A 21,809-nucleotide genomic window follows, 5' to 3' on the forward strand; every position below is an offset into this window, starting at 1 on the left:
GACAATCACAGATCGAATGATCTTCAATAGAATCGCGATGTGAAATTTGATACCTCTGAGGAAACATTCAGATGCGTCACATTCCTACTCGCACCATTGCTTCAGTCAGCCGCAAACAGCCAAAAACGCTATATTATCTTTTAGATTAGAATCTCTTCTTTCAAACAAGACCATTTTCACGTTTCTGTGTGCTCGCATTGGTGAGAAATCCACTGATTAGTCGCAGAAGCGCAACAGAGGCGCACCAGAGAAAAAAAGACGCTCTTTTAACAAACTCTCCAAATCATAGCAGCTCTGGCCAGCGGCTCTTATGTTCTACAACTCTGGGCTACTCTGGGCTGCTCAGTGGGCGGCAATAGGTCAGATTACACGCCGCTCAAGCGCACCGACCACTCAGAGCCGTGAAATATGACACCTCTGGGTCAATAGACAGGAGGGAGAGAGAGAGGATCCGGGTCAGCGCTGGAGCTGTTTTGCGCTCGGGATTTGTAGTTTTTTGGACTGTTTTGAAGGCGATGATGGCACGCTGAATGGCGAACGCATTGGCGGCACGGATAAAAGTGATATCTAAAAGCAAAATCAAAAGCTAAAGATTATGAAGAACGTTCAGCGGCGCCGTGGAGAGGAGAGGACGCGTGTCTGGTGAGCGCATATGAGCGTTTTTGCTCCGTTTTTGATAGAATCATTATTTTGAAACGTAAAAGCACAGCTAACAATCTGATAAACTATGTATTGACAGTACAGTACAGGATGCTTTTCAGTAAATATACATGGATATTATTACAGTGCTGTGTTTATAAACAGCTATTTCTTTGTTTCACATTCTGAAGACCAGATAGCAGCTGCGAGCCCGTGGCAGAAGCAGTTAGCGGCACAGCAAACAGCGCAGCTGGCGTCTCATCTTCAGGAGGCAGCAGGATGCTGATGCAGAGGTGATGCAGGCAGGATGCTGATGCAGACAAGATGCTGATACAGAGGTGATGCAGGGGACGGGGACTAAAATTATGCGAATGGAATGATATAAAGCTGGAGGATGTGGATTCTGTTTTAGATTGTAATAAACATGGATTTTACAATTTATGGAGTCTTGTGTCTCCTGAAAGAAAAAAACTGATTGTATAAAACACAAAATTTGATATTTGGTATAATTCGCTTATGCCATTTTGTATATTACTACTTAGACAAACATAAAAATGAAACATAATTCAGTCAATAATCAAGAAAAGTGCTATGGCACATAGTAAAATAGGATTCTGGGGGCAATATGCTTTATAAAACCTGTTTTTGCAAAGGAAACTCACAAAGACACTTTTAGACGCAAAAAAAGGACAATTTTACTCCCTTCGGATTCTGAAACACGTGTGTAATCCTTCCGAGGGAATCTCGGGTGATGTCACCGGCAGGGATGACGTAGGGACCAGGAAGTATAAAAGGACATGCGGTGGAGACAGCGGCAGCTTCTGGATTGAGAAGGAAGTGCTCGCAGGGATGCAGGAAGTATGGCTACGTGACGCAGCGTCTCGTTCCCTCGGGGAACTAGGGTTACATACGTAACCTAGTGATGTTCCCCTTCAGGAACTCGAGCTGCGTCGCAAAACGCTTTGGGAACGAGTATGCCCACGTCCCCAGACTGACCAATCCCTGACCAGTGTGACAGATCGCCTGAAGAGTAATTGGCCGTGGAACAATAGAGGGTACCTTAGGGACATACCCCGGTCTGGGCTACAGAAAGGCTCTGGCCATGCCAGGAGCAAACTCAAGACAAGATGGGGCCACTGAAAGGGCCTGAAGATCACCGACTCTCTGGAAGAGATGGCCAGCAGAAATGCAGTCTTGATAGTGAGAAATCTCAATGAAACCTCTCCCAGGGGTTCAAAGGGAGTTTTAGAAAGGGCCTCCAAAACCACAGCCAAATCCCAAGCAGGCAATCTAGGGCATACCGGAGGCCTCAGCCTCTGCGTACCCTTGAGGAAATGTGTTACTAGCGGATTCCTCCCCAAAGACTGCTCGCCCAGAGGGGCATGGTAAGCAGCAATAGCAGCCACATAAACTTTCAAAGTGGAGGGGGATAACCCTGTGGCAAAACGATCTTGTAGAAATTCCAGCACTGGACCAACAGGGCAGTTAACTGGGTCTAACTGTCCAGAACTCCCAGGAGCAGAGTGATCGGGGGGAAAGCATACAAGCACAGCCTCGGCCACGTCTGTATCATAGCATCCAGTACAAGAGGAGCTGGGTGAGTGAGGAAAAACCAGAGGGGACAGTGCGAAGTCTCTTGATTCGCAAACAGATCCACTTGTCCTCTGTAAAACTTCCTCCATATCTGCTCCACCCCTTCTGGGTGGAGTCTCCATTCACCGGGCCTCAGCCCCTGCCTCGACAGGATGTCTGCTTCTTGATTGAGGTGCCCCGGGATATAAATTGCCCTCAGTGAGAGCAGCTTCCACTGGGCCCACAGAAGGATCTGGCGCGACAGCCTGTAAAGGGGGCGCGAACGCAGACCCCCCTGCCGATTTATATAGGAGACCACCGATGTGTTGTCTGTGCGAAATAGCACATGATGGTCAGGTCTGGGAGAAAATGTTTCAACGCTAGAAACTCGGCCAGCATTTCCAGGCAATTTATGTGCCACATGAGATGGGGACCCTGCCACAGACCTTGGGCGGAGCGGCCACTCATGACCGCCCACCAGCCCGTGAGGGAGGCATCCGTTGTTAGCGTTACATGCCGACAAGGAGCCCCCAACACGGGGCCTTGTTACAGGAACCAAGGTTTCTTCCACATGTCTAAGGCCCAAAAGCCTAGCCGCGTGACCTTGATCATGCGAAATGGGTTGCTCCTCGGGGAAAACCCTTTGGTCCTGAGCCACCACTGCAAGAGTCTCATGTACAGCAGGCCAAAAGGTATCACGTTGGACGCAGCTGCCATCAGACCCAACAGTCTCTGTAACTGTATGACAGTGAGTGACTGGCCTTCTCTTACTCTCTTGACTGCCGTGAGGATCGATTCGATCCGAGCTGGAGACAAACGTGCCTGCATCGTGGTCGAATCATGGTCGATAAGTGGTACTCTGTACTGGAGAAAGCACACTTTTCTTTGAAATACTGGCTGTAAAACCCGTACTCCCTGTCGCGAGGAGGGACCACCTCGATGGCCTCCTTCCTCAAAAGAGTGTCCACTTCTCGTTCCATAATCAGAGCCTGCTCGGGGCCCACCAGAGTGGGAAACACCCCGTTGAATAGAGGGGGGCAAGACCCGAACTGAATTTTGTAACCTCTTTCTACAGTGCGCAGGACCCATTGTGACACATTTTGCAGAAGCTTCCACACTGCCAGATAGTTTACTAAGGGAATCAGTCTCTCGAGACTGACCTCTGGTGTAATTAGAATGGCTAAATCAGTGCCCTGAAGTGGAAGACCGGCAGGGAACGGCCGATCTAACTGTTCTATAGACCTCTTTGGAGGTAGCGAGCCTCCCAGAACCGCTACATTTCTGGGCGGAGGCTGAGAGCTGCGCTCGCTAGAGACCGCTGTGCCCTGAAGCATCGGAGGTGGCTGGGTTAACGAAACGATCTCCTGAGGGCACTGAGGAGAGACGGGCACCGTGTGATGAGATGGTGTGATGAGATGTGTCCCCAGAGGGGCCTGCCCTCGGAAGTCCAGACGTTATTATGTCAGGACTTCTTGGCCGAAGCCTTCCTGCTGTTAATAACAGTCCTCAGATCCGTCACATCTCTGGAAGACTTCGGCCTGGAGCGCCGCCTTGTCTCCTGTTCTCTTTGTGGGGGAGTACGAGTGGTGACGCTCCGTTTTTGGACTTCTCTGTGAGAGGAGCTTGTACACGGCTGGGGCTGGTCCCGCCTACCAGCCCCATAAGAGCGGCGAGGGAGAAATTGCTGGAACGCCGCCGCTTGCTTCTTGGCCTCCTGAAATCTGTCGACGATTGTGTTTACAGCGTCGCCGAAAAGACCAGAAGGCGCTAGCGGGGCGTCCATAAGAAAGACCCTGTCCCTTTCCTTGATGTTGGACAGGGTCAACCACAGATGCCTTTCGGTGGCCACCAAGGCTGCCGTGGACTGCCCAATAGTTCTGGCGGTCTCCTTGGTGGCCCGAAGTGAAAGATCTGTGGCCCGACGCAGCTCTGCAAGGCCGTCGTTCTTGATATCTTCTCCCTCGTCCATCTCTTTCAGCAGGTCAGCTTGATATGCCAGTAACACCGACATGGTGTGCAGGCAAGCGCCAGCCTGACCTGCTGCCCTGTACGCTTTACCCACCAAACGCGAAGAAGTTCTATTGTCTTCCTCGGAAGGATTACACACGTGTTTCAGAGCGTGGGAACACAGGGGCGTTTCCAAAGCGTTTTGCGACGCAGCTCGAGTTCCTGAAGGGGAACTACATTTCCCATTATTCTTTGTGGAAGAACAAGAACTAAAAAACGTGATTTGCTCTTAATTTTGTTGCACTGAAAATCTTGGTGTATTTATGAGAAAATAAAAAAGAGAGAAAAAAATAATTGCCTAATTTGCCCATACAATTACCTCAAATTATAGCATATGTTGTGATTTTTAAGAGCAAACCCCACCACACAGTCAGAAGAAAAATTCTGACTTATATTTAGTTCAGAAAATCATGGATGGATCTGATCTCGACAAAAAGTAATGCTATTTATCAGAATGTGCTACCAGTCATGTACTAGAATGGGGCTAGGCGTCAGTGTTTGTTTAGGCAATTTGTTTAGCATTGTGTTGGCAATCAGCACTGTGACTGACATAACCAATGAAATCTTTAGAATCGGCTGTGGGACGGATTTTGCACCTAACTTGTTTGGAATATGCATGTCATGCAACCTTTGTGAAAAAGAAGTGCGTTTAAGTAGTGAAGGAGCACTTGTAGTGTACTTCAAATAAAATATGAATGGAATAAAAGACCACTTAAGTGTTCTTAATGAGAGAACACTTTTAATGACTGTTTCTTAACACACTTAAGTACATTCCAAAAAAAAGTTAACTTTCTAATAACGTCTAATTAAAAGTTTTTTAAACATTTTAAATCAAGATATTTTAATCTTTTGTCATGCTTTTAGACTTATTTAGATTTTTTTTGACTAACTTTACTAGTTAAAATAGGAAAAATAAATAAATACATCAAAATAAGTGTAAAAACACATTTTTTACATTAGCGTGTTATTCTATATTACATTTAAATTTAATATATTTTTAATGTACTAAATTGCAGCGTCGTCATTACAAATGTGTTACAAATATATTTACTGTACATACAAGACACAAGTTTTAATATAAATTATATTAAAGTGTATTTTAATTACTTTAAATGCTTATAAGCTCAACAGTGCACTTTAACCATATTGAAAAGTCAGAAGAACTAATACATTTTCTTTTAATTGCAATAAACATGCATTTAAGTGTTCAAAAACAATTGCATTCAATTTGCACTCAAGTATATTCTTTTAAAGTATATTATTTCTGAAATACATACTTTAAAAAAAAGTATGCTAAAGTGTACTTTTCCACAAAGGAACTTAATGAGATCCTGGCATTCCAATGGACGTCAAAGAACCATAACCATAACGTCTAAAAAAAACTATGATAATATCATGATAAATTTTTGCACTTATGCTAGTATAAAACATTGTGATCATCTCATTTCAATGTTGCATCTGGGTCTACAGGCCCATGCAGAGATCTTTGGTTCAGTGCCTTGGAGAGGAGAGAACGACTTTTAATAAACAAACTAATGGATCCCATACGCAACCCCTCACTTCTCTCTTTTTATTGCTCTCTCAGTACAAGCAGAAAAACTCCATTTAGAGCATCATAATTAGAGAAAGGGAGAGAGACAGAGATAGAGAGAGATAAAGAGAAAGGCCGAGAGAGATGGAGAGAGAGAGAAAAACCAACAATTAACTGGCGTCACAGTGTTTATAGCTAAAGTTTGTTTAAGGGCGATGGCTTTCATAACTTGCCCTGACCTTTCTAAAAGCATGTTCTAAATTAGTTTTTGATGCTGTGATATCACCACTTGCATCAGCTATAAAGCACGTGATCTGGATTGGGCAACATTACTTTTAAAAGTCACAAGTCACAAAGTTATTCATTCTAAAAGTAACGTTTTTATTTTTTAAGTAAAGTAACGTCTTGAATTTGAGATTTCCTTCAGAATGAAAGCTCGTGGACACTTCTTCAGCTATTCTTCTTCACTTCTTCAAGTTCTATTTTTATTTATTTATTTTTATTGTATTTTTATTTTATTTATTTATTTTTGCTAGTTTCTAGTTCCCAGCATGTTTTGCTTCAGACTCTAGGAGTAAATGATGAAATTAAGTGTTATTTTATGTTTTTGCATAAGATTTATATAGGGGGAGATCTGCCTGTGTTTAATGTTCTGTTATGTTTGGTTTTAAAAGGGTTTCTGTTATGCCTGCCTTTTTGGGGAGGTTACCACTGTGCTGAAGTGTAGAGCCTATGGTTAGGTTGAGTATTGGGCATGTGTGCTATTGCTAACTGTACAATTAAAATGCTTAAAAATCACTGTTCAAGTAAATACAATTGAAACATTCCAATTTGAAGTAAATGTTACATTAGTTTGCTCAAGTTGAAAAAACTTTCCTACTGCTGACTGAACAAAGTGTCATGACTCATAGTAGTAGTACATGAATTGAATTGAATAGTAGTAGTACATGCAGTTATCCATAACCATAAGCTCTACTCTTCTGCACAATGGTAACGGTAGAAACTTCAACGTAACAGAAACTCTTTCAAATGTCAAACATAACTAGTATTTGAAAAATAATGTGTTTTTTGAACATTAAAGCATGTCAACATATTCTGTTACACCAAATACACAAAATAATGACCTTTAAAAAAAGCATCATATGACCCCTTTAATAGATTTGAATTTGAATTTGAATTTATTGAAAGGATAGCCCCTTGAGATGTGGCATCTCATTTTCAAGGGGGTCCAGAAACAAAAAACAAAATATTACAACATTAACAAAACAACCATACAAAACATGTACGCAACACATACACAAACTAGAAGACATGCTCAACCAATCCCCCACACCCACAGCAGGATTACTAAACAATCAATGTCATATATAAACAAAATCAACATAAGAAAACTTACAAGCTTACACAAGTTAATTTATGATAAGAAAATAAAAATGACCTAAAGCAATAAAGGGAAGTAACAGATCTCAAAGATCGGGGAAGATTATTCCAAACAGAAGGAGCTTTATATTGAAAAGACCTACGAAGGATGTTTCCCTTTCCTCAACAACACATAAAGTAGCACTTAATTTCAATTATCCAGCCATATGCAAAGCATGCTGGGAACTAACAATCACCGCCAAAATAAAACTGCAAAATTGAGCTAATTCTCTTAAAATAAATAGGCAGCCTTCTTTCCTTAATTTTTTTCAGTTTAATCAGTTCCTCAATTCAAGCCTCAAAACTGCCTAAGTTTCCTTAAAAATATGAGGAAAACATAACACTTCACCCAAAATTTTGAATTCTGTCATTATCTACTCATGCTCTTGTTGTCTAAACCTGCATGTGCTTCTTTCTTCTGTGGAAAATTAAAGAAGATATAATGAAGAATGACCATTGACTTGTTATAGTGATAGTAGTGGTGTTTTAGAACAAATCTTTTAAGTGGACTAATTGTGAACTGAACAACTTACAACTTGGTTGAGTAAATAATTCAAAAACTCACATCACTTGCCATCACCTACTGGAGTAACGATGTAAAATAACCCTTTTCATTTCGTTTTGACACACTTCTGGTTGTAGCCTCTCCTATGATTAAAGTGGACGATAAAAATAAAGTGTTTTAAACAAACAAACAAACAAATCAAAAAACAGCAACACTTTTTAAAATTGCTGAATAAAAAAAAAAATATTACTGGATTTAATGTATACTGTAAGTGGTTAAAGAGTTAGTTCACCCCAAAATGAAAATTCTGTCATTAATTACTCACCCTCATGTCGTTCCAAACCCGTAAGACCTCCGTTCATCTTCGGAACACAAATGAAGATATTTTTGATGGAATCTGAGAGCTGTCTGACCCTGCATAGACAGCAACGCAACTGAAATGTTCCCAGACAGAAACGTAGCAAGGAGATCGGTAAAACAGTCCATGTGACATCAGTGGCTCAACTTTTGAATTTTTCGATTTTGCGAAGCTACGAGAAAACTTTTTGTGCGCAAAGAAAACAAAAATGACGACTTTATTCAACAATTCTTCACCCCCCGAGTTACTGTCTTCTGCCATTTTGGAGAGTACCACAACGCATACGCACGCTTTACCCTAAGTGTAAACAACGCTGATTACACCGATTACGTTTATACGCGCGCTTTCCCCCCTAACGTAAACAACGCCGATTACGTTCTTGGGTACTCTCCAAAATGGCAGAAGACGTAACTCGGGGGAGAAGAATTGTTTTCTGTCTGGGAACATTTCAGTTGCGTTGCTGTCTATGGAGGGTCAGAGAGCTCTCAGATTCCATCAAAAATATCTTCATTTGTGCTCCGAAGATGAACGAAGGTCTTATGGGTTTGGAACGACATGAGGGTGAGTAATTAATTACATAATTTTCAGTTTAGGTTGAACTAACCCTTTAACCAATACAAAACATGCTATGGAGAAAATGTAACCTTCAAAAAGTAAATAAATAAAAACAAAACTCTTTTGCCATGTGCTTTTCGCAATAAAGTGCAACATTTGCAAAGAAAAATCCCATTCATTTTTTCCATAGCAAAATTTATTTATTTATTTTTAAAATTCTACAGTGATGTTTAATAGCACAATTAAGCCTATTTCTTTGCTTTGATTTTCAAATCCTTTTTTTTTTTTCAAATTTAAATGTTTTAATCAAATCTTCTCTGAGCTGGTTGGTTTGGGTTGTGGCTTAGAACTCTTTATTGAATCCCTGTGGAGAAAATGAATGTGAAAATCAAGGTCCAAGATCTCTATTTTGACAGAAACGCAGTCTTTTGTTTTTAGTATTCTATAGCATTGTAAACTAGCCTTGTGAAATATAAGACATTGCACAACATGCCTGTGTTTTGGCATGTTTGTATTTCACATATATGCTACAAGTAACCGTAACATTCTTACACAAATTCTAATTAATGCACAGTAGAGATTACATGGAAAATAGACTTAAGTGACAGCACATCACTCAGTACCTTAACATAATTCCCATCTGAACTGACTGACAAACTGTTATGGATGACCACAGCTTTATTGCTGTAAAACCACAGCGTAACCGGCTGATGTGACTCCCAGATGCTCAAACATGAGGACAGTCATGTATTTCTGTTATTGCTATGAGATTATTATCTCCATTTATCTTTTCCATCTGTGACTTTCCAGTAAATTGTTTCATGATACACTGACTGTGTTTGTTTCTAGAAAGCATAATTTTTGGACTTATCAAAAACAAACTATACGTTGATTGTTTTACTTCATTTGATTTACTTCATTTGCTCTTTAATCTGCATTGTGTTGCTTTAAATTGAGCAGATATTCCCCTCCTTCAGTACGGTTACCTCAGGCTTTGGCCAGACACTCGGATTCTCTTATTAAGCGACTGGCACCATCGCGTGGTCCTTGTGCCAGGACATGCTGGAGGTCCAAACCGTATTTGCTCACTTCACAAGAATGCATCAGTCATGCTATCCTGGTACTATCCATGCTATCCTTACAAAAGCTGTTTTAAACGCAAAGGGTCATCACACCAAATGTTGATTTGATTTAGTTAATAGAAGTTAATTGATAAATAAAATCTATTTATGACATTAATTTTGAAAGCATCCTCAATTTACAGCATTTTACAAAAGTGCCTAAAACTATAAAGCTTTGCAGGTAGGTTTCTTGAAGCATCTTGGAGACGTTGCCACAGTTCTTCTGGATTTAGTCTGTCTCAGTTTTTTTCTGTTTCCTCATGTCATCCCAGACAGACTCAATGATGGTGAGATCAGATCTCTGGGAAATCTAAATTGGTTAATTTACTTATTTTACAGATATTAATGACATATATTTATCTGTTTTTATTAAGTATACATTTAATACATTTCTATTTTGCCATGAACTGTTATAGTGACCATTAAGAAAATACATATTTTGTATTTCAGAGGGGGTGTACTCCCCCTTATATAATTTAATGCCGGATTCAGACTACACAATATTTTTATCGGTCATGATATTCACTGTGTCAGATTACACGACTTTGACTCCTAAAATCTTGTCATGTCGTGGACAAGAAACATATCAGACTACACGTTGCTTCCCGACCATTCATCGCGTGCTGTCTTTAACGATGCGCGTGATGTCATCGAGAAGGCGGAACTAGCGACTGACTTCCGAAAACAAGAGTGTAAACATTGCTGAAGTGCTTCCGCTATAGTTCGCCAGAATTTTTCTTTCTTTGTTCTGTCGTGGTAGTCCCTCGATGACACATCATACAGGCAGGAGTACTGTTGCCACAGCTCCACGAACCTTTCCTCCATCTCATAATTCCACCTAGCAGCACCATCACCTCTCTTTCGTTTCGCATGTTTGAAACCTGTGTATGAAAGAACTTCTGTGCTGCTATTGGTCAACGTCACCTATGTGACAGAACTCGTCGTGTACGACGGAAAAAAAATTAAACATTCTAGTCTTTCTGTCGTGATGTCGTGAAGCATCGCAGACGCGGAATCGGTTGTCGACCACTCTGACACACTACACGAGCTGAAACAATGGAATCTTGCGTCCCGATGCCCATTATCGTTTATGAATTCCCACAACACCCTACGTCAAGCAAATCGTCGCAAAATCGGGCTAAAATCGTGCAGTCTGAACTGGGCATAACACAGCTTAAAACAACTAATTATGCTAATTAACTGATTATTAACTGATTACAGATTAACAATGTTCTGTTCATATTCTTTTTTTCCCTAACAAATGGCAAACTAATAAAATAGAAGATGCAATTTCTCTCATGCTATTTGGTGGGTCAGTTGTTCAGCTACATGTATCAATTGTTTTTAGTTTAAAACTGAATCTTTATAATGATGGACATTTTATATAATATATTATTTATAATTAATATAATTTTAATAATGTTGAATGATATCCAGTATAACAGGTCAAAAGGAACAAAGCTCTTGTTTGGTTTTGATGATATAGGCCTACTTTAACCTCACTCGATTGCTTTAGAGCCACAGTAGTCAAGAGTTTTTCTCTGATCAAAATCCCCTCCAATGAAATAAGTATTTGATCCCCAAGCAAAACATGACTTAGTACTTGTAGATGTTCACCAGGTTTGCACACATCTCAGGAGGGGTTTTGATCCACTCCTCTTTACAGATCCTCTCTAAATCCTTAAGGTTTCTTGGCTGTCGTTTGGCAACTCGAAGTTTCAAATGTTGAATGATATCCAGTATAACAGGTCAAAAGGAACAAAGCTCTTGTTTGGTTTTGATGATATAGGCCTACTTTAACCTCACTCGATTGCTTTAGAGCCACAGTAGTCAAGAGTTTTTCTCTGATCAAAATCCCCTCCAACCACACCTCACGATTTGAGTATTGTATGAGCTTAAATGAATTCGCCCCCTCCCTATTGCGCTCCCTCCCTGAAGATCTGTACGGGGGTGGGGGAACGGGGCATCGCCTTACTGAAAACGGTAGATTAATTAGTGAAACTCCTCTCAGGGGAAGCATTAGACAGAGCATCCACGGTCAAATGGGAAGCATTAGCTCCTGAACCCCCTGGCGCACCCAGGCTTCAACACTGCGTGGGTAATTAATAGGGCCTCAGTGTAAGTGGTGGAACACTCATTCACTACTCACAGCCACAAATGGTTTGTAGTTCAACCGAGCAGAACTGGGATAAAACCTCATTTTGCCACTTGCCAAGTTAATGGAGTCCTAACTTGAAATGATCCCTGCTGATTTTGTAAGTTTGCCCACTTACAAAGAAATGAAGGGTCTGTCATTTTTATGGTAGGTTTATTTTAACGTATAGATACAGAATACCAACCAAAAAATCCAGAAAAAACATTATATAAAGGTTAGAAATTGATTTGCATTTCAGTGAGTGAAATACTCCGTGCTTGACTGTAGGGATGGTGTCCTTGGGGTCATAGTCAGCATTTCTCTCCCTCCAAGCACAGCGAGTCGAGTTAATGCCAAAGAGCTCAATTTTGGTCTCATTTGACCACAGCACTTTCTCCCAAGCCTTCTCTGAATCATTTAGATGTTCTTTGGCAAACTTTAAACAGGCCTGTACATGTGCCTTCTTGAGCAGTGGGACCTTACGGGCGCTGCAGTATTTCAGTCCATTGCGGCGTAGTGTGTTACCAATGGTTTGCTTGGTGACTGTGGTCCCAACTGTCTTAAGATCATTAACTAGCTCCTCTCATGTAGTTCTGGGCTGATCCCTCACCTTTCTCATGATCGTCCTTACCTCATTTTCATGCTGGAAGACCCATCCATGACTCATCTTTAGTGTTCTGGCTGAGGGAAGGAGGTTCTCGTCCAAGATTTTACAGTACATGGCCCCGTCCATTTGCCCCTCAATGCGGTGAAGTCGTCCTGTACCCTCAGCAGAAAAACAGCCCCAAAGCTTAATGTTTCCACCTCCGTGCTCGACTGTAGGGATGGTGTTCAGCATTTCTCTCCTTCCAAACACGGCGAGTCGAGTTAATGCCAAAGAGCTCTAGTGTGTTACCAATGGTTTGCTTGGTGACTGTGGTCCCAACTGCCTTAAGCTCATTAACAAGCTCCTCCCGTGTAGTTCTGGGCTGATCCCTCACCTTTCTCATAAACATCCTTACCCCTTGAGGCAAGATCTTGCATGGAGCTCCAGACCGAGGCCGATTGATGGTTGTTTTGTATTTCTTCCATTTCCGAATAATCAAACCAGCAGTTGTCTCCTTCTCATTAAGCTTCTTGCTGATGGTCTTGTAGCCCATTCAAGCCTTGTGCAGATCTACAATCTTGTCTCTGACATCCTTTGACAGCTCTTTGGTCTTACCCATGGTGGTGGGAGAGGTTGGAATGGAAGATGCAGAATGTGTATACAGGTGTCTTATACACCTAACGAGCTGACATTAGGAGTAACTTCAGGACTAATCTGTGTTCCACATGGGCACATAACCAGTCTGTGGGAGCCAGAATTGTTGCTGGTTGGTAGGGGATCAAATACTTATTTCACTCACCTTATATAATGTGTTTTTTTATTTTTTTGTTTGATATTCTGTCTCTATCCGTTAAAATAAACCTACCATAAAAATTACCCTTCATTTCTTTGTAAGTGGGCAAACTTACAAAATCAGCAGGGGATCAAATAAATATTTTTCCTACTGGACAGAAGATCAGTAAAGTCGCAAAGATTAAAGTCTCAAACCTAAAGAGATATTCTTTATAAAAGTGAACGCTCATCGATACCTTCCTAAAACGCCTCGTTCAAACACGCCCCCACATATCTACATCACTGTGTGGGAAGATTTGCATAACACCGCCCAAATGTATACGCAAAGAAAGAAGACGTAACTTTTATTCTCACTGTAGTATTGTAATATATTGTTATATATCGTGGAGACGCTGTGTGTTTTATTGCGAAAGCCAAACTTCTTTGTTTGGCCTTCCAAAAGAGGACACAACTAGAAATCAGTGATTAAGATTTATTTACAACACTGTTCCAGAACAGTACAACCCAAATATTCGAGTGTGTGCAGCGCATTTTACGGAGGAAAGTTTCCTGAACCTGGTAAGGGGTGTAACATTTCGGTCACACGCTTGAGGTATCCAGACAATCACAACGCAATAGATAGCTGGCCAATCAGAGCACACCGCACTTTTCAGAACGATGAGCTTTGTAAAAATCGATGCGTTTCAGAAAGGCGGGGCATAGAGGAGCAACAATAATGTACAGTATGTGGGAAACATTTTTTTTAACCTTAAATAGGGTAAACACATGAAATTACACCAAATACACCAAATAATGTTATTTTTAGCAACGTCATATGACCCCTTTAAGAAATGTCAGAATGGAGAGTGAGTAGCTTGTTTCTGTTGGTCAGAAAGAAACTACTGCATATAAAGGTCTGAATTTAAGGAACAACATCACCATATAGTAATTCTGCCTGAAATCAGAGTAGTTAGTAATTGAGATTAAAGCCATACCTATATTTCTAAACATTGTTGCTTAATTGACTGCTAATTAAATTTGGGAAATGTTAAACTTACACCAGACTCTTTGACAGTCAGCTGTTTTATAAGACAAGAGATGGTTCACTGGTGCATTATGAGGATTTTACACTCAACCATTATCTGACTTGCCTAACATTTGAACGCTCATGCAAGTGCCTGAGAAACAGACTTTTTCCAGAATTTTCACCTGTGACAACTCATCATATTGTCATTAATACTTCATGGGAGAATTGCTTTCTCTCACTTAGAACAAAATCTGCTAATATTTAAATCTCCTAATTATATTGAACACTCAGACGCAGTGGCGTAGCAAGTCAGCCCCGGGCCCATATGCAAAAAATTTGTATGGGCCCCCCCAAACGTTATGGGCTTCAACTCGGGTAACTTATCTTATTGTTGATTTTTCTGAAGTAAATAACGTTACGTGACTATGCACAAGCTATTTTATTTACGGTATAAATGCTTGGAAATGATAAAGTTTTCAAGTCCATTCATAATTTGTAGCATGCAAGCCATCCAATAATCATAATAAGCTTTGTGCTTTGTTACTTTTATTATAACTCAAAGTCTCAGCCTTCTGTCAATTTTATGATAAAATACAAAAAATAAATGTGTTTTTACGCTCTTTAATTTGTAGTGAGATAAATATATTCGCCTCAGTTCAAGCGGCATGTGAATCAATTATATTTTCCTCTTTAATATTTGCAGCACGAAATAAACATGAATAAATATTTGAATGCATGTTAAAAAAATTTGAACAATTTAATACAAACGAATGTCTCATGAAATTAAGTTTCAAAAACGTCAATAAGCCTATGTTTTATTGCTGTTTTACATGTTAAATGTGAAGAATGACAGGTTGGATACAACACACTGTTTTTTTTTGGCAGAGTATAGGTGTAATTTTCACATTAACCATGCAATATATCATGATTTTATTATCATAATTTTGAGTTTATTCTTAAAATATTATGATGTTAATCTTATTTATTTTAGTTATTTGTTTTTCAAAGTGGCACAAATGCCGCCGTAGACTATTTGTACTGCATGCAAACACAATATTGGCACAGCAGCCCAAAAAACAAACAAACAAACAAACAAAACAAAACAAAACAAACAAACAAACAAACAAACAAACAAACAAACAAACAAACAAACAAACAAACAAACAAACAAACAAACAAACAAACAAACAAACAAACAAACAAACAAACAAACAAACAAACAAACAAACAAACAAACAAACAAAAAAACAGAAAAAAAATAGTAAGGATATATTGGAATTATTTATTAATAAACTTGTGTCGCAAAGATGAAGTTGACGATCCTGACTCGCCATCTCCTCATTGGACGCACCTTTAGAGAGAAATGCATCTTTACGGATTACATAATGAAAGTGTTTTTGTCTTCGATTTGAATTATTTCGGTCTAAAGTAGTAATTTAAAGCTTTCTATAGATATATTTATCATGTCTGTGAGGCAAGTATTTGCTGAGTTTCGGTTAATTTTTGTGAAGCGCTCCTGCTCAAGACCGAGACGGCAGAAAGCGCATCCTGTTTGTTTTCCTTATTTTACAAAGCACAATGTTTTGTTGATATTGTGAGTACACACAAATAAAAGTAGACCCTTTGCAGTTCCGAATGATGTATTAGTCTTATGTGTATGAGCAAAAGTGACGGCGTATTTTAAGTTTCCACTCTTACAAAAAAAAAATGCAAGTGATCGCGCTGGCGCGATGTCCTGCAGAGCACGCTTCAGCTTCCACTCTCTGCACAAACGATTGGATATTCGTCTAATAGCACACATTTATCTAGGTTAAATGTTTAAATTAATATATTGCACCTGCATACCCAGACGCTACGCCCCTGCTCAGACGTGTGCCAGAGTCACTGCAGCACTGATATATGTACTATAACACTATAAATACAATATAGCTAAATCTATATCTGGAGGATCACTCGTGTCATTGTTATATGAAGTTCAAAATGTAGGTTCGGGAGGAGCTAATCACGGTCGTCATTGCACCGTCCCAGCGACAATATTTCTGGCATCCCTCCACCTCCCCTTCTCCTCCTCTATTTCTATCATTCTCCCTCTAGGTAGTGTACCCCAATAGGGGGGCTGAACTCAGAGCTCAAGCCGAGCCTCAGGTTCAAGCCTCAGGTTCTAGCCTCCATTGAGTACAGCAAGCCAAGTTTGTTTACCACTGAATATTAAGACTGGATGAGCAGGCGAACTTATGAAATATCATCAAATTGCCCAGCCCTAAAACTTGATATGGTAAAGCATTAAGGCAGAGGAGTGCAATGGGGGTGCTTCACAACAGGTTTGAAAACCACTGCTCTACTAGAAACTTTCATGAAGGTGTGTTGGAACAGGTTGGAGTTAAACTCTGCAGGACATCAGCCCTCCAGGATCAGGATTGGACACCCTGTTTTGAAATGATGTGTACTATAAAAAATGCTATACAAATAAATTTGACTTGATTTTTGAATTTTGTATGTCTAGGTAGTGGCCAGTTCAGAGTTGAGAAGTTCTCCAGACCAGTGTTTCTCAACTTCACAACTCCTTGAGAGCCTTTTCTCAGAATGTTTTAGAAGTCTCCTTATTGAACAACACTAACAAATTGAGTAAATCAGATATTTTAATTAGTGACATGAGACATGAGCAGTTATACCAGTGCCCCTGGATAAGGTGACAAGCATCTAATAATGTCTACAATACATTAATAATGTCTACAAATAGTCATGTCATATCATTCAACTCCAAAATATCTGATCCCCCACTTTCACTCCTACAGGCAAGTGGCACCTTCCTCATCATTCCACCCATCATCAATTAAGAAAAAAAACTCAAGGCCCCTAATGCTTCTTCTCACACCACTGCATCAAATCACATTTATTTGTATAGCGCTTTATACAATACAGATTATTTCAGAGCAGCTTCACATAAGTAAACAAGAAAATAACAGTGTTATGAAATGACTTCAATTTCAGCTATAAAGCAACTCTACGGAAAACAGTTAGTCATTATTCAGCTCAGTTTAGTTAAGTGTTGATGCAATTTAGTTCAATAACAGTGTTAGTGTTGCAAAGTTCATCAATTACCATCAGTTCATCGTCAGTTCATCACCTTTTGCTCTGTCTGTTACACCCATTCTGAACTTCACTAATGATACTCTTTCCTTTAATATTCACTTGAAGAAAAATATTATTTTCACCAGTTGTTGTCTCAGACTAAGGCATTTACAACAGACAACATTCTTAATTCCATACTAATTAATTCTGCATTGGTCTTAATCATTCGATGCTGTCAACCACAATCTATTGATGTCTACAGAGAAGGGTACACTGTTCCTTCTCTACACTGCTGCCAGTGGTCCCACATCCTTTGACCCTTAATCAAGTAGTACTCCCAAGCCCAGTCACGACATCTGGGCCAACTCTCGCCATCAAGCCCACCCATTTCTACACATACAAATTCCCATTTGAAGGGATTCAGAAACTTCTTGACACGTGGTTCTCATCGATTAAGCAGTTGACTCTTCAGCCTCTCTAGATCTCACTCCAGAACTCCAGATCTCTCAGAATCTCTTGCAGAATGACGTCTCATTAATCACATATTAAAATGCCCTGTCCTCGGGGTGTCTATGGACTCATCTGTAGCACATCTGTTTTTACATGTATTATACCTTCCAGGTCAGCAGTGTAACAGCTATCCTAATTTATTTATATAGTACTCTAGAAGTTAGGTTAAGTGTATTTATATTTAATATTGACATTTGGGGCTTGCTTTTGTATGCATCATGTAGTTATATGTTTTGTTCAAAATGGTGCACTTGACTTGATTTGCATTAACTTTTGGTTTAAGTCACTTTGTAAGAAAGGGACACTTATCTTGAGAGAGGATACTTTTACACATTGATCTGTCATTTTGTCCACTGTCCAGTTTGACTGGAAAACCCCATAAACCTGTGTTGAATGTAATTTGAGTCCTAGGTTGCAGGAAATTCAGCAGGCTACTGCAATCTGGCATACTTTGTAAGGTCTGTACAGCATCACCCCACCGGGTCCTGTTTACACCTGGTATAAAGATGGCTTTTGGTTGATCGATTCACAAGTGGATGAGGGAGACACATTCTCGTTCACACCTGGTGATTTAATCCGTCTCATTTGTCCACTTTTGACCACTTCTGTCCTGATTTCTTTGAGGGGACGGTCCCTCTGTTTTCGTCAGAACACCAGCGGGAGGTTTAAATGTCAATGCGCATAAATATTACTAATATTACATCAGTTCCCTTTCAGTCGGGCACTCTCTACGTCACGTCGGTGACTGACGAATTGGGAATCTCGCCAGAGAGACGAATCCACTTTGAGTATAAACTAAACGAGCCAATGCACATTGGCATGCGATTATTGCATCCAGCTGCCGCTGATCACAGCGTGAGTATAATTAGGCAGCCGGTGCAGCGTATAATCAGCTTTTTGCTTCTGAGCCGAGCGGTGTTATCGTTCTGCTCCTGCCAAGCCTTCGTGTGTCGAATGAGTCAGCGCTCTCAAAGGAGCTCTCAGTGCGAATGTTACGGCGTGACAGCGGGTTGGTCGACCTTCGTTGAGTGGGTGCAAACTACAGACTGCACTACCCCCTGCAGTGTTGCAGCGGCCATCTCCCCAGTGTGCTTCAGCACAACTGAAAGAGCAATCCTAAAAGAGCATTCACGGATGAACGTCTTTTTAAAGATGGCATTTCACCCGTGCATTTCTGGATGCGGTCTTTACCTGGCGCCGGGTGATGGTCATGATCGTTGCCTCACGTGCCTGGGCACTAAGCCCGCTGAAGTGGTGTTCGTGGATGAGTCATGTTCCCATTGCGGGAAGATGACCATCTTGGAGTTGCAGACCAGGCTCCACTACCTCGAAAGGGGTGGAGTTCCGATGCCTCTGCCACGATCTAGTTCTCTTTCAGGGGAGGACTACTGGCAGTAGCTCGGGTGGTTTGAGGATCACAGTGGCGGCAACCCCTCCAAGGAACCAACCTCCCAGGGACCGCCACTCCTCTTGCACTTCACAGCCAGCCGAGCTCCCTAAGGAACGCACTGGGCCCTCCACAAAGAGTGTACCAGCCGTATCCTTTGGGGCTCCTCCCGACGATCGGATGTCGATCGCTGCATCAGAGGGCGAGCCTGAGCTGTCTGGAGAGGAAGATTCGGCTGCTCTGCCACCCTCCGGGATGGTAGCAAGGTCCGAGTCGGATTCGGAGATGACGGCTATGCTTTCCCAGGCCGCCGAGAGGGTAGGGCTTGAGTGGAAACCTCCACCGCAACCCGAGTCTTCAAGGTTGGATGACTGGTTTCTCGGGGTGGCCTGCACTGGTTCTCAGCACCCCACTCCGGTGTCATTCTTCCCGGAAGTGCATGAAGAGCTCACTAGGTCATGGATGGCACCTTTTACTGCCAGAAACCGGCCTAGTAGTTCCTCCTCCCTCACCACCCTCAAAGGTGGAGCAGCCAAGGGGTATACGAAGATCCCCCCGGAGGAGCGGTTGGTAGCGATGCAGTTGTGTCCTGGTACCGCTTCCACCTGGCGGCGCAAACCAGCCCTTCCCTCCCGAGCCTGTAAGCGCTCATCTGGTCTGACCGGCGGTGCTTATGCGGTCTGTGGAGAGGCTGCCTCCGCCCTACACGCCATGGCGTTACTGCAGGTCCACCAGGCCCAGGCACTGAAGGACCTGCACGAGGGTGGTCACGATCCGGAAGTTCTGAAAGAACTCCGAACCGCCACTGACCTCGCGCTCCGAGCGACGAAGGTCGCCACGAGTTCTCTGGGTCGTGCGATGTCCACGCTTGTGGTCCAGGAGCGCCATCTCTGGCTGTGTCTGGCCGACATGAGGGATGCCGGCAAAGTTCGGTTCCTTAATGCCCCTGTGTCCCAGACCGGCCACTTCGGCGACGCAGTCGAGAGCTTCGCCCAGCAGTTCTCGGCTGCACAGAAGCAGACTGAGGCGATCCAACACATCCTGCCCCGGCGGGCAGCTGCTGCCTCCACCCGTCCACCTGCGCTGCAGCCGCAGCAGCAGCAGCCTCCAGCTAAGCAGTGCCATGGAGCCGGTCGCAGGGCGTCCGCCCCGCCCGTCTCTGCCTCCGCCAAACCTGGTGGTAAGCGCAAGAACAAGAGGCCCTGAGATGGGCGACCCAGAGATGGACGGGGTTGCTCTTCGGGAGATGGTGGATGCACCACTCCCTCCCCTGGAGGAGGGCCGGGAAGAGAATCTTTTGTTTTGTTTTATCAAAAACAAAATAGCAATTTCCTATATCTCTGGGTCTCAAGAGGGCACGGAGAGTTGTGAACGGTCCACAGCCAGATCACACTCATCCTCCTCTGTCGCCAGCGGGCAGCAGCGGGCGGTTCGAGAGCGTCATCAAAGGCCCTACTCACGCAGCCTCTGCCCAACCTTGGAACCAGGTAAGCGGTGCACCACACGCTCAGACCCCGCTTCGGTTGGTCCACGAGCTGCCCAAGCCGGGTCTCTGTGTTCCAACTCGCTGCCCCACTGCGGGTACGTCGGTGGTTCCGCTGGTCCTGCTTGTACGGTATCTGGAAGCCTGGCTAGCGCTGTCCAGCCCGTCTTGCTGACTCTTTTCGAACCATCAGACTCGGCTATGCGATTCAGTTCGCCCGGCGTCCTGCCAAGTTCAGGGGCGTCCACTTCACATCAGTGAAGGCAGTCGATGCTCATGTCTTGCGTGCGGAGATCGCAGTCCTGCTGGCGAAGGACACGATAGAGCCGGTCCCTCCAGCCGATATGAGGGCGGGGTTTTACAGCCCCTACTTCATTGTACCCAAGAAAGGCGGTGGGTTACGACCGATCTTGGACCTGCGTGTCTTAAACCGGGTCCTTCACAGGCTCCCGTTCAATATGCTAATGCAGAAACGCATCTTCGGGTGCATCCGTTCCCGAGATTGGTTTGCAGCGATCGACCTGAAGGACGCGTACTTTCATGTGTCAATCCTTCCGCGCCACAGACCTTTTCTGCGGTTTGCGTTTGAGGGACGGGCATATCAGTACAAGGTCCTGCCCTTCGGGCTGTCCCTGTCCCCCCGTGTCTTCACAAAAGTTGCGGAGGGGGCTCTTGTTCCCCTGAGAGAGCAGGGTGATCGCATCCTCAACTATCTTGACGACTGGCTCATACTAGCACAGTCTTGGGATCAGTTGTGCGAGCACAGGGATTTGGTGCTCAGGCACCTCAGAAATACCCCACCCCACCGGCTGGGGTGCCATGTACAATGGGCAAGCAGTCTCGGGGCTGTGGACAAGCCCCCAACTGCAATGGCATATCAATTGCCTCGAGTTGTTAGCAGTGCACCTTGCCTTGAACCGTCTCAGAGGGCGCTTACAAGACAGGCACATACTGGTCCGTACGGACAACACTGCGACCTTTGCGTACATCAACCGACAAGGTGGTCTGCGCTCCCGGCGTATGTCACAACTCGCCCACCACCTCCTCCTCTGGAGTCCGAAGCATCTGAGGTCGCTTCGTGCCATTCACATTCCGGGCCTGCACAACCGTGCAGCCGACGAGCTGTCACGAG

The sequence above is a fragment of the Sinocyclocheilus rhinocerous genome, unplaced genomic scaffold (assembly GCF_001515625.1).
Source record: "Sinocyclocheilus rhinocerous isolate Xijiao unplaced genomic scaffold, SAMN03320098_v1.1 scaffold2752, whole genome shotgun sequence".
NCBI lineage: Eukaryota > Metazoa > Chordata > Actinopteri > Cypriniformes > Cyprinidae > Sinocyclocheilus > Sinocyclocheilus rhinocerous.